General features: G+C 45.7%; 1 pseudogene; it reads left to right on the top strand.

Moving 5' to 3' along the window:
* Positions 1 to 1183: 1183 nt before the first annotated feature.
* On the top strand, positions 1184 to 3848 carry LOC149357183 (aurora kinase C pseudogene; annotated as a pseudogene).
* The last annotated feature ends 8028 nt before the right edge of the window (positions 3849 to 11876 follow it).

Genomic DNA, 11876 nt, shown 5'->3' with positions numbered 1-11876 from the left:
AAACACCTCCCTTAGAATCCTTAACGCAACCAAATTCTCACCAAATTATTCCGAATTGATATGGGTCCCAGCCCATTCGGGGAATCCGGGGAACGAGGCAGCCCACAATAAAGCCCGAGGTTTCGTCGACCGGGCAGTGGATGAGTCTGGCTCCCTGAATTTCACGAAGGACTCCATGATCACATATCATGATCTCACCAATCATTTTAAACTAGAGAGGAGAATTTTCCCCCCTCCAGACAAAAGACTTAGTAAAGAACAAGAGGTTACGTGGCGTCGTCTACAGACGAGATCGATACGCACCCCATCACTCCTCGCGCGCATTTATCCAGATCTTTACAACCCAAACTGCAAACACTGTGGCCAACGTGCTACCTACGATCACATCCTGTGGGACTGCAAAATAGAGCCACCTCCGGGTGATCTAGTTACAGCTCCTTCTCTCGAGCGGTGGGAGACCGTGCTGGCTAGCTCTGACCCCAGAACGCAAGTTTTGGCGGTGGAGTGGGCTGACAAAGTCGTCGAGGGCTATGTACTCTCGACCACTTAACGCGACCTCTTGCCAAGCTCTTCCCGGCGAATAAAATGTTTTACAATCAAGGTGAAACGCTCGCTCCACCGGGCAGGCAGACGCGGCTTCCGTGGCAATCCAGGCGCTCACCCAACGCGCGTCTCGGGGTTAGTCGGCGTTCCGCTGTAGCCATGCCGTTGTCCTCCCCCACGACGAATGCTTCTAGTGGTTGTATTAAAATGACCAAGTATGCAACCAAGGAAAGCCATGTATTACCAAGCCTAGCCACCAATATGCTTCGCATCTGACTAGGCTTAACCTTAGCTAAGCCTCAGCCATAATTTTTTCATTCAGATCTCGAAACGACCCTTTCGCTTTACTTTCCTCTCAAATTTATATAGTTATGCTGATTTTTAAATATTTTATTTTACCCTCACCTTTTGTTTCCTCAATTTTCATTCCAATCCCCTCAAAATCTCTCAAAATTCGTTGTTCACTTCCCGAGATTCTTCCATTTTTATTTACTAGCCGCTTGAGACAAACCTGAAGGAAATTTTTTCTTGTTTGGGCCTGCATTAAACCTCGGCCTATCCCCCACCATGGGTATGTGCTACCGCTTCAGGGGCAACAACAACAACCCGAAGACCGAGCCTTTCTTCCACGCGGCTCGGGATGCTTCCTCTTCATCGCGAGCTCCCATCGTCCAGAGGTGGCGCTGCTACGGAACATTCTGGGCCGCTGCTTGAATGCTCTGGTCAGGACGAGGAGACGACCGGCAAGCGCATCCTGACTCACCTCGAGGATCCACGCATCTTGCACCGCCTGCTGGCGGGAGCCCGGGGCGTGCAGATGCCCATCTCAGTGCTAGTGGCAGTGTGGCACGACGTGGCGGGCATGGTGTTCGACCACCTGCCGGTGCTGCTCCTCCTGCTGCGGTCCGGGGTGCTCCCAGACCACCGGGTGAGCGACGGCTGCCTGGCCTACCCGTACACCGCCCTCCACAACTTCGAGTTTGGGACACCCTTAGGCAAAGGAAAGTTTGGAAACATATACCTGGCGCAAGAGGAGAAAAGTAAATACGTCATTGCATTGAAGATTACGTTCAAGTCCCAGCTGAAGAGCAAGAATGGTGAGCACCAGCTTCGAAGAGAGATCGAATTTCGGTCACATGTCAGTCATCCTCATGTCCTGAGGCTATATTGTTACTTCCACGATGAGACTAGGGTTTACCTTATTCTAGGTTGCGCACCTAAAGGAGATCGATACAAGGAGCTCACCAAAGGAAACATGTTTGACAGAAAAAAATTCGCGACTTAAATCCACCAAGTTTGGAAGGCACTCCAGTCCTTCCACACCGAGAAAATCATGCACCTTGACATAAAACCAGAGAATATCCTGGTAGGTTACAACGGTGTGCTCAAGACAGCAGACTTTGGCTGGTCCGTCCATGCTCCGTCTTCAAGGCGTGAAACCCTGTGCGGTACCATGGATTCCTTGCCACCCGAAATGCTTGAGAACAGCGTCTACGACGAGAAAGTGGATCTCTGGGCTCTAGGTGTTCTAATCTATGGGTTCCTAGTCGGAAAGCCTCCTTTTGAATCGATCTGCGCAAAAACTACCTATGACAGGATCCGACGTCTGGACCTCCAGTTCCCTGCTCATGTCTCCAATGAAGCTAAGGATCTCATTTCTAGGCTGCTGCGGAACGAGCCTAAAGAAAGGGCAAGCCTAGAGGAAGTGATGTCATACCCATGGATCACAAAGAATGTTGAGTGTAGTGCCTTATAGATGAACCTTTCTAGTGGACTTGTACATGTGTGCTTGCCCAGAAGACTCCTATATGCTGCATGCGCCTGGGGAGAAGGCATCTGGCGACAAGGAGGCAATGCATTTAAAAAGAACGTTCTAAGACAAAAAGGAGGATGCTTTGAAGACGAATCTGTATCAGACAAAGTGACTTTTAGCTTCGTTCCAATTGTGGACACTCGTCGACGATACATATCGAAAGCAATGTTTTTAATATACGTTTGGAATTGATACATTCGTAATTTTAAACAAAATCTGTATTCAGTTATTCACTAAAATTTCAGCACGATTTATGCAACCCTGCTATGGGAGCGTGCAATGGTATATACTTCGATATTTAAAATGATCGAAATGGCCAAAACACTTGGAGACCTTCGTTACCTCATTCTTAATGAACAAAGTTCGGTAGCATAGAGGTTGCCTGCTATGCTCTATACAGTAAGTGTCTAATATGTTATTGCATTTTCCCAGCGGAAACCCCAAACATATCGTATGCATGCGTGCGTTGCATTGGATTATATGTGATTATACTAATCCAACCACTCAAATGTAGCTTAATTCACTGACTAAACTTATTTAAACGGCAAGTACAAAGTTTTTCTATCTCTTATGAATTTTTTTAAAACTCTTATGGCACTTGCTGCGCAGTTTTTGGTTATTTGTGCCGAATTTGTTATTTGTAAAAACAACTTGTAAGCACTACATAACTCCCGATCAGAAAACAAAACTTGAGCAATTGATGCAGTGTATTTGTGAGGGAACTGCGTGCGTCAGACTGTAGCTTCGGCAACTGTGCCTCGCTAGAATGTGGCAGGCTCAGTGACAGCTGGGTTTCGCCGTTTTAGACATCGGCTTCAGGACTACAATGGTGCCAAACATAGCGGCAGTGCGACAAACTTTCCCATGTTTGTTTCATCCCATTTTCCACGGCCGGTGAGTGAGCTGTGGAGAATTCTCCCTCGGACGGGAAGTAGGCCGCCTCAGGCGTACATTTGGGGCATCAGTTTCTTTAGGCGTGGCACTGAATGTCATCCCAGCGTGTGCCAAAGAAGCTGTGCTCAGGGTTAGACGTTCCTCCTTATTTATTTGAAGGAAAGATAACCGCTAGAAACAACGATAAGTGCTTCTCTTGTCGTCGGTAACACTGTCCTTGTTCGTTGCGCCACCTTTCCTTACGAAGTTGTTTGCGTTTGTGTGCCACTGATGTCTGCCTGCTGTACTTGCGATAAGTGGTTGCGCCAGAAAGGTGATCTTACATTATTTTGTTATCAGTGCTTGTCACACCGCCGCAGCATTTTGTGACGCTTTTTGCGTCCCATCGAATCATGACGAGAAGCCCTCAGTGTTGGTGTTTTTGTGAACGTACAGGTGTGTTGCAGTGATCGCACTAGACGCAAATGCATTTTACAAGAGAGGAGCGATGCGGTTGATGCTCAGCTTAGGAGAGGCAGGGACATGGCTGCATGGTATTAGTGGAGATGTTTTTCGTTGTACTTTAAATGTCACCTTCATGTCTGACTTTTGTTTTTAACAAAACTTTCCTACGAGTAAACAGCCAAACAGCGAGAAGATGTGGACGAAAAGCTGTTTACCAACTTGTGCTTGAAATTAGACTAAATTTGATGCACGTATGTAACAAATTCAGTGGCGTGCCATGTGAGGTAATTTTGTTTACTGCAGCGTGAGAACGACAATAAAACACCCTGCTGTGGACTGCGGTAGGAAGCAGCAATAATTCGCGAGCAATGCGACCTCCTGTACCAAGATGTGTACCTTCTCTGGTTATTCTAGGAGCACCGACTAATTGCACTGGGGACAGTGTGGCCACTCTGCGGGCAAAAGTGGGGACGTTGAGTGTGCAGTCCTGGTTTTAACTTCCCTGCACATTTTTTCCGGCACCTTGCTCAACTTCATTTTCTTTGAAAGGGGCTCGCAGCACTGATAACCGTTCGCAACTACAGATGAAGCTTTGGGAAGGCTCCGTCCATGGAACTCAATTTCACTCATCGAAGAATTGACTACGACCAGATCTCGCCTTGACGACAATCCGGCAGTGGCTGTCTTGAAGGAGCTCTTCCATCCGCGATAAAAGAGAAGAGCTTCCATCATAGATTACGGTCATACGAACAGCTAACACGAACACCACGTTGCCACGGTTTAAAAATAGCTGAGGTCTTTGAATTTCTGTGAAGCTATTTCCTGACAGATATTGCAAGGCTCCAGCCACTGGAGGGCTTCAGTTGACATCTCAGTTCGACGAGCAAACCAAGAAAAGCTTCATTAGCCCAGTCAATCAAGGTCACTTTCGAACGACGTCATGAATAACTATTAAAATCACATCCGAACTCCGTTGAAAGGGCGAACTGGGCAGACACCTTGTGCAGACACTGTGCAAAAAAAAAAAAGAAATCGGTGAAAACTGGGCAGACACCTTTTAAGCAGGCACTGCAGGAACCGCGAGTCACTGCTCCAAGGTGTTCCTTTCTTCTGCAGAAAACAAACGACAGGGTTTATCTGTAAACTTTCTTGCTCTTTTTGGTCTCATGAAGGTGTTGAAAGCCTTTGCAGGAGACGTTTTCAGAATATCACCATGACGCAAGTGCAGGCATGTCCACGGACGCCTGAAGACCGTTTTTGTTGCCTTTCGATTGCATGCCCTTGCCAAGACCATTTCTTCCTCTGGATTTCGACTCGGTCGTCAATAATCTGCGTTCGTTCCTTGTCGCACTCTGCCCCCTTGCTGTCTCTTAACGTTAGAGAGGTCAATCATATTCCTTTCCACAACACGCTGTGTAGTCCTTAACTGAACTTGAATGCTTTTCGTAGTTCTCCACGTTTCTCCGCCGTAGGTGATTACCGGTAAGACACAGCTGCTATATACTTTTCTCTTGAGGGATATCGGCAAACTTCCATTAATGTTCATAGAGAACCTGCTGATTGCTCTACACTCCGTTGTTATTCTTTTGGTTACTTCTGCCCTGTGGTGCGCATTTGCGGTCACTACGCGCTCTAAGTAGACGCACTCCTTTACCACTTCCAGCACCTCTACCAATTGTAAAGCGCACTTCCGTTCCCAGACTGCTGAAAACTGCACGGTCTCACCGGTTTTTCCAACGGATACAACATTTCTTCAGGCCTGGTGCTCGGCTCTTGTGGGGTGAAATGTTTGGAAAAGGGCATCTGGTGACGTCACCCTCCCTCGATGGAAAATCTATCCGCATTGAATAGAACAGAAAATGAGGGGTTACGCACTAATGGAAATGTAGATTTTGTACTAGAAACGCGGGTGTACTTTTATCGCACAAGGAAAGCGAGAACTAGAGCCAAAAGTGTAACAATAAGAGAAGCAAGGCCCCAAGCTGGTTCGATGTCATCACCACAATCGTGAGTTTGAACCGTGGTACTGGCGAAAGGAATTATTAGGTCCGAGTTTTCCAGAAATGAAAGTGTCTTCCACCGCCGAAGAAAAGTCGGCGGAGTCACAAAAGGACCTCCTATCGCCCTGTAGACAAAATGAAAACCTCGTGGCACTGTGCTCCATTTCCCCCTTTAAACTCAGTACGACACTGTAGCGCCTTTTTGTGCACCCGGACAACCGTTAGCGGCGCTGCAGGTTTGCAGCCAGCCGACGACCCGAGAGCGGAACAGAGCGTCACGCCGCAGTAGTGCACGGGCTCCGAGCACCTGCGCATGCGCGCAGGAGCCTCCGAGTTCTCTGCGCGTGCGCTGTGGTACTGAACTGGGGTACTGTGGTACCTTACAGCAGACAGATGCAACAACAAAGACACACATTTCAGTGGCTCATAAGCGATTAAGGCTAACAAAAAAAGGCCAGAAATTGGCTGGACCGCACACGGCGGATTTAAGTTGTTTGACGGTAAACCGAGTCACTGAGCTGTCTACGCAACTGTATGGTCCAGGACCCTCTTCCCAACCACTTCTCCCGTGTCAACCATGGACACGATTGGCGAACGTTGTTTGCAAAGGTTATTTAATAGTCCAGATTTTATTCAAGAAGAGGATTTTACGAGCTGAAAATGAAATGGTAAAGCTTCTCTAATTGAGCTCGGTGGGCGAGTACAAAATACTGTGATTTGCAGACCATAGTCCGCCGCGGTGACGCAAAATTTAACCTTTTAAACATGTGTAGTCGGCGGACTGTAGTGCAGAAATTAAGGTACCTTCTTCAAAGTTTACGTGGGTATCGCCGGCAGGGGCCTTTGCCAAAACAAATAGTGGTTGTATAAAAAAAATTCAGAAGGGTAGCGGATCGGGCTAGTTGGTGCAGTTTTGACAATTTTCGAAGCGCTAAAACAACATCGTCCCTGCGCTCTCTCTGCGTCCATGTTGTTTTAGCGCTTCGAAAAATGTCAAAATATAAAAAAAATAAAACGCTGATCGCTGAGGCTGGCGCTTACTCTCCGTACTCTTGCAAACTGCGATCACAGAGTTTTCTTTTTCACATCACGCGTTTGAATATAGGGGCCAAAAAAATGCTGTTTCTTAATAAATGAAACTGTTTCACCAATAAAGACATATTTTACTCTTGCCGCCACCAGCTCCTAAGGTTACGTGTTTAAAGAAGTTGTTTAAAGTCAAGTGCAGGCCTTATTTACTCATAATTCACTCCATAAGGGAAGGAAATGAAACAAGCACAGCAATGATTACCATGTACTGTTATGTCGTTTGGGCCGTTTCTCTTTAGGCACACATTTTCAGTGCAAATCACCTTGAAAAAGTGAGAATGAACAACGAATGAACCATCAGCAGGGGGCATCTGCGTGAGGACCCTCTCATGCTACACCTGTCAAGACAGGTGCCAATACTATCAGAACCGAGAGCCTAAAAGTGCTAGTGAGCAGAAATGCTTAGGGAAACAAGGAAGTGGCCACATCGCAAATATGGAAGCCAAAAGTCATACAAACCAAGGAAAGCATAGGGGAATTTGTTTTTGTTTTTTTTTTCGCTTTTGGTGTAATACTGGTGGTTGCGATTAATACGGGACTTACGGAGGCCTTGTGTTCGGAAGCCACAGCCAGCCTGTGGTTGGATTTACGTGTACTTTCTCTAAAATTATTGAAATGTTTGCAGAGTTATTTTGTCACTGTGACCAACACGGAAAAAAAAGGAAAAAATGCGGCATGACCCGTCATATGATGCGACAATTATAAAGCTGCTGGATTTTCCGTGGATGGTTACTTTGATGCTTTTACTCTTATCAATGCTTACTCTAAGCCGAGGCTTGACACACACGAGAGAATTGTTCTGCAGAGCGAAAATGGGCGGAAGCGGTTATATGAGTGGCGGGTGGAGCTTTTGGAGGGCGTAGAGGGGTATGAAGGTGGATCGAGGGTGGCGATGAGTGGGTGGGCAGATCAAATACAACATCTAAACACAATCGGCCTGATCTCTTACCTACTAAGAATTAAATCGCTGGTAACTTTACTTCTACTGTGTGGACTTCATGATGCATAATTACCACACTTTTTTGCAATGCACATAACAAATAAATTAATATTGCATCAGTATATTTCTTGGGTAATTGTGGTGTTCTCGTTGTAACAAGCACACACTATCACAATTCCAGCCTTCTTGCGATACATCAACTCAGGTGCAGCAAAAATTGGAGCAGCATCAAGTGTAGTCATGGTATTTATGAGAAGCAATGGACAAAGAGTTGCGGATTAGCTCCTCCCGTGAAATTATCCTGCAACCAATAGCCAAATCAAATTGTCAAGTTCATGCATTCACCACTCACCAATAAAAATGGATTTACAGCTCAAAGGGCATCAGGCCTGATGATGTTTGACGTAAAATGATGTTATTTAGCCAATGTTGCTTTGTAAGCAGCAGCATTGCGTTTCTCGCCAGTCACTATCATAAGAGAGCACAGTCATAAGACACGACTGTGAACACAGGAACATGAGTCGCCCTACAAACAGCGCCGCCGAGAGCGCGATTCGAGTGAAGTCAAGTACATGGTTCCCGCGGCTACGATTGTTAGACAAGCGAATGCATTCCTGGCCTTCGAATGCAACCTACGAACAGATTGCCAAACTGTCGCAGCTAGTCAATACTATTAAATCATTTTGTGAAGGGGGGACTTCAACCTGCCTTACATTGACTGGTTACACAATGATCCCAGAACTACTGCTTCTGGTAGTTTATATTCTGCTTTTTTTGACTTTCTTGATGACCATACGTTTCAGCAAAATGTTTGCGTGCCATCACGAAGCGATGGCACCGGTCATGTGCTTGATTTATTGTTGTGCAACACTCCCAATATTGTATCAGATGTGCACGTCTTGCCTGGTATTAGTGACCACAATGTATTTGTTGCTGACATTAATGTTGAATATTTCCAATTATTAAGAAACCCACTAGAAAAGTGTATACGTTTACAGTAAAGGCAACTTTGATGCTATTAATTCAGCCCTTGAGTGTTTTTATCCAACCTTTGGTGCGCTAGCAGACGACCTGAGCACTGAACAGCTATATAACATCCTTAATGAAAAGCTGTTTACATTCAGTGAAACTTTCATCCCGACACGGGTCTTGTCGAGCAGGCGGTGCAGAGATAAACTATGGTTTAATAAAAAACTGCTTATTTTTCTTCGTAGAGTGCGGCATGCGTATCGCAAGACAAAACGAACCGGCTGCGCTAAAGCACACCTTGAGCTTAATAAACTTGCACGCGAATTCCGAAACATGGCCATTTAGGCAAAGGAATCCTATATTCAGGACCTTGGACTGAAGCTAATTGAAGACCAAAAAGAATTCGGGAGATTTGATAGACGCAATGGTAAAGACAGTGTCTCTATCCCTCCGCTAATAGATCATGGGGTAATAGTTAATGATGATGCAGAAAAAGGCTCAGCTGTTCAGTAGTTACTTTTCTTCAGTCTTCAATCTGAGCTTCTCGCGCACGGTTGATGTGATTTCCCAGATTGAAGTAGATTTAATGCCAGAAGTCAATTTTAGTGTGATGGGTATTAGGTTTGGTTTCATTTATTACGGTTTAACGTCCCGAAGCAGCTCAGGTTATGAGGGACGCCGTAGTGAAGGGCTCCGGAAATTTCGACCACCTGGGGTTCTTTAACGTGCACTGACATCGCACAGCACACGGGCCTCTAGAATTTTGCATTCATCGAAATTCGGCCGCCGCGGCCGGGATCGAACCCGCGTCTTTCGGGTCAGCAGCCGAGCGCCGTAACCACAGAGCCACCGCGGCGGGAATGATGGGTATTAGAAAACTTCCGGACGGCATTAAAGCAAACAAAGCATGTGGTCCAGACGACATTCCTGTCGCGTTAATCTCTAAATGTTCAGTGATATTGTCCAAATATGTTCTGCTTTTATTCCAAAAGAGTTTGGTTGAAACTGCATTAGCTAATGATTGGAAGATGGCGCGTGTTGTTCCCGTAGATAAGAAGGGACCAAAACACCACGTGGAGAACTACAGACCGGTGTCACTAACAAGTGTAGTGTGCAAAACAATGGAATATATTTTTTATAGCTGCATTATGTCTCATCTCACCAAGTACAGTCTTATTCATCCTAGTCAACATGGATTCCGTCAAGGGTTTCCTTGTTAAGCGCAACTAGTTGAATTTACACATGACTTAGCAGTAGCTGTCGACAATAGACAACTGATTGATTGTATTTTTCTCGACTTCAGGAAAGCGTTTGACGTTGTTCGTCATGACCTTCTCGTCTCCCAATTGCGAACGTATAAACTTAACGAAAGTATCATTATGTGGATAGCAGAATACCTTTCCCAAAGGCGGCAGACCGTGGTTGTTAATGGATGTTCATCTGCTTATGTCGATGTGACTTCAGGAGTGCCCCAGGGTTCAGTTTTGGCTCCTCTTTTGTTTTTCCTTTTTATAAAGGATATTGCTGAAGGTATTCAGTCATCTATCAGAATGTTTGATGACGACTATGTGGTCTACAGGGTGATTGATAATGCACGTGATCATGAGCGTTTGCAAAATGATCTGGATACAGTACTGGAATGGTGCACTAAATGGAAGATGTGTCTTAACGTGGAAAAGTGTGTACACGTCACTTTTACAAGAAAGAGGTCTCATATCAAATAAACACTTATACATTAGGTAGCGCAGATTTAAAAAGCGTTTCAGAACATAAATACCTGGGAGTTCTTTTTACGTCGATCTTAGATGGGCAAAACACATTAACTTCGTAAAGACTAAAGCTGCTCGGGTGTTGGGATTCTTAAGACGCAATTTCAGTCAGCTGCCAAGTAGTCTCAAAGAAAAGTTATATTTTACTAATGTCCGCTTGTTATGAGAATAGGCTTGCGTGTGCTGGGATCCGTATACTGCCGAATTTGTTGATGGAATTGAGACGGTACAAAGCAGGGCAGTGAGGTTTCTTCACGGTAATTGGAGTAGAAATCTTAGTGCCCGAGAAATTAAAACTAAACTGAAATGGCAGGAGCTGAAGGAGCGCAGAAAAGATTTGAGGTTAAAATTTTTTCATAATATATACCACTGTAAAACCGGTATAAGTAGGGATCTATTCATAAAACCTCCATCTTATATATAAAAAAGGCGTGACCACTCTCTGAAAGTTCGTGAACTTTCTTTTAAAAGTGACCTCTTGCGTTATTCTTTTTTTGCACGTACGATTAGAAACTGGAATGCTTTGCCACCGAATGTTGTTTCAGTGCGAGCAAGTGATGCTTTTTATTTACCACGTTTTGCGCGTGTGATTTTGCGAAGTGATTTTTGTTGCGATGATGTCCCCCCTGCTGCAATCTAAAACAGGCGATGCAGTTAATAAATAAGTGAATAATAAATAAATAAATAAAATGCCGGCGATCACATGTCGCCTGCTCCACCTGCTGTTCCCGACACACTGCGACCACTGATAAGAGCGGCGGGGACATGAAGGGCTGCCTGAACACGTTGGCGTGCATCGCGAGGGCATATCCTGTTTAGAGTAGAATGCCTGAATCTCTTACAGCCATTTTCGTGGATGACCGGAGCGAGAAATAAAAAATCAGGGCGCGTTGGATTTCCCGCTTGCTTATGTACCTACAGTACAAAACAAAAGACATTGTTTATGGCACATGACACAGCACAGCTATAAGCGCGCTTCTTTATTTATCTCATACGTCACGTGAATAGAGAGCGACAATGCCGTGTTACGAAGCGAAACGAAGCAACGAACGACGAGACAGCGGGAGCGCGCGCTCAAAGAACAGCCGCAGAAGCGCGAGTGGGAAATGCAGCCAGATCGCCGCTTCAGTCGGCATTAAAGTCCACACTGACCACACGATACTTCAAAAAAGTATGTGCAGTACTGACATCCAAGAGCCTGAAAATGCAAGACACATTGGCAAGCCACCGCCAATTTCCGTCAGTATTGCTTCAGCAGAGTTCGGTGCGCCATTGTGGCCCATCGCGTACAGGCGGCACGCGCCGGCGTACACCTGCGGCTCAGATAGGGTGCAAGACGCAGACTCCTGATGTTGCTCACGCCCTGATTGCGCTGAAAGCCTTCCACTGGTGTAGCGAGGGCGGTGAGTGCAGCC

Source organism: Amblyomma mixtum, chromosome 3 (assembly GCF_055824585.1).
Source record: "Amblyomma mixtum isolate Tamu chromosome 3, ASM5582458v1, whole genome shotgun sequence".
NCBI classification, from domain to species: domain Eukaryota; kingdom Metazoa; phylum Arthropoda; class Arachnida; order Ixodida; family Ixodidae; genus Amblyomma; species Amblyomma mixtum.
The sequence above is the reverse complement of the archived record's forward strand: the minus strand, read 5'-3'. Positions and strand labels throughout refer to the sequence as shown.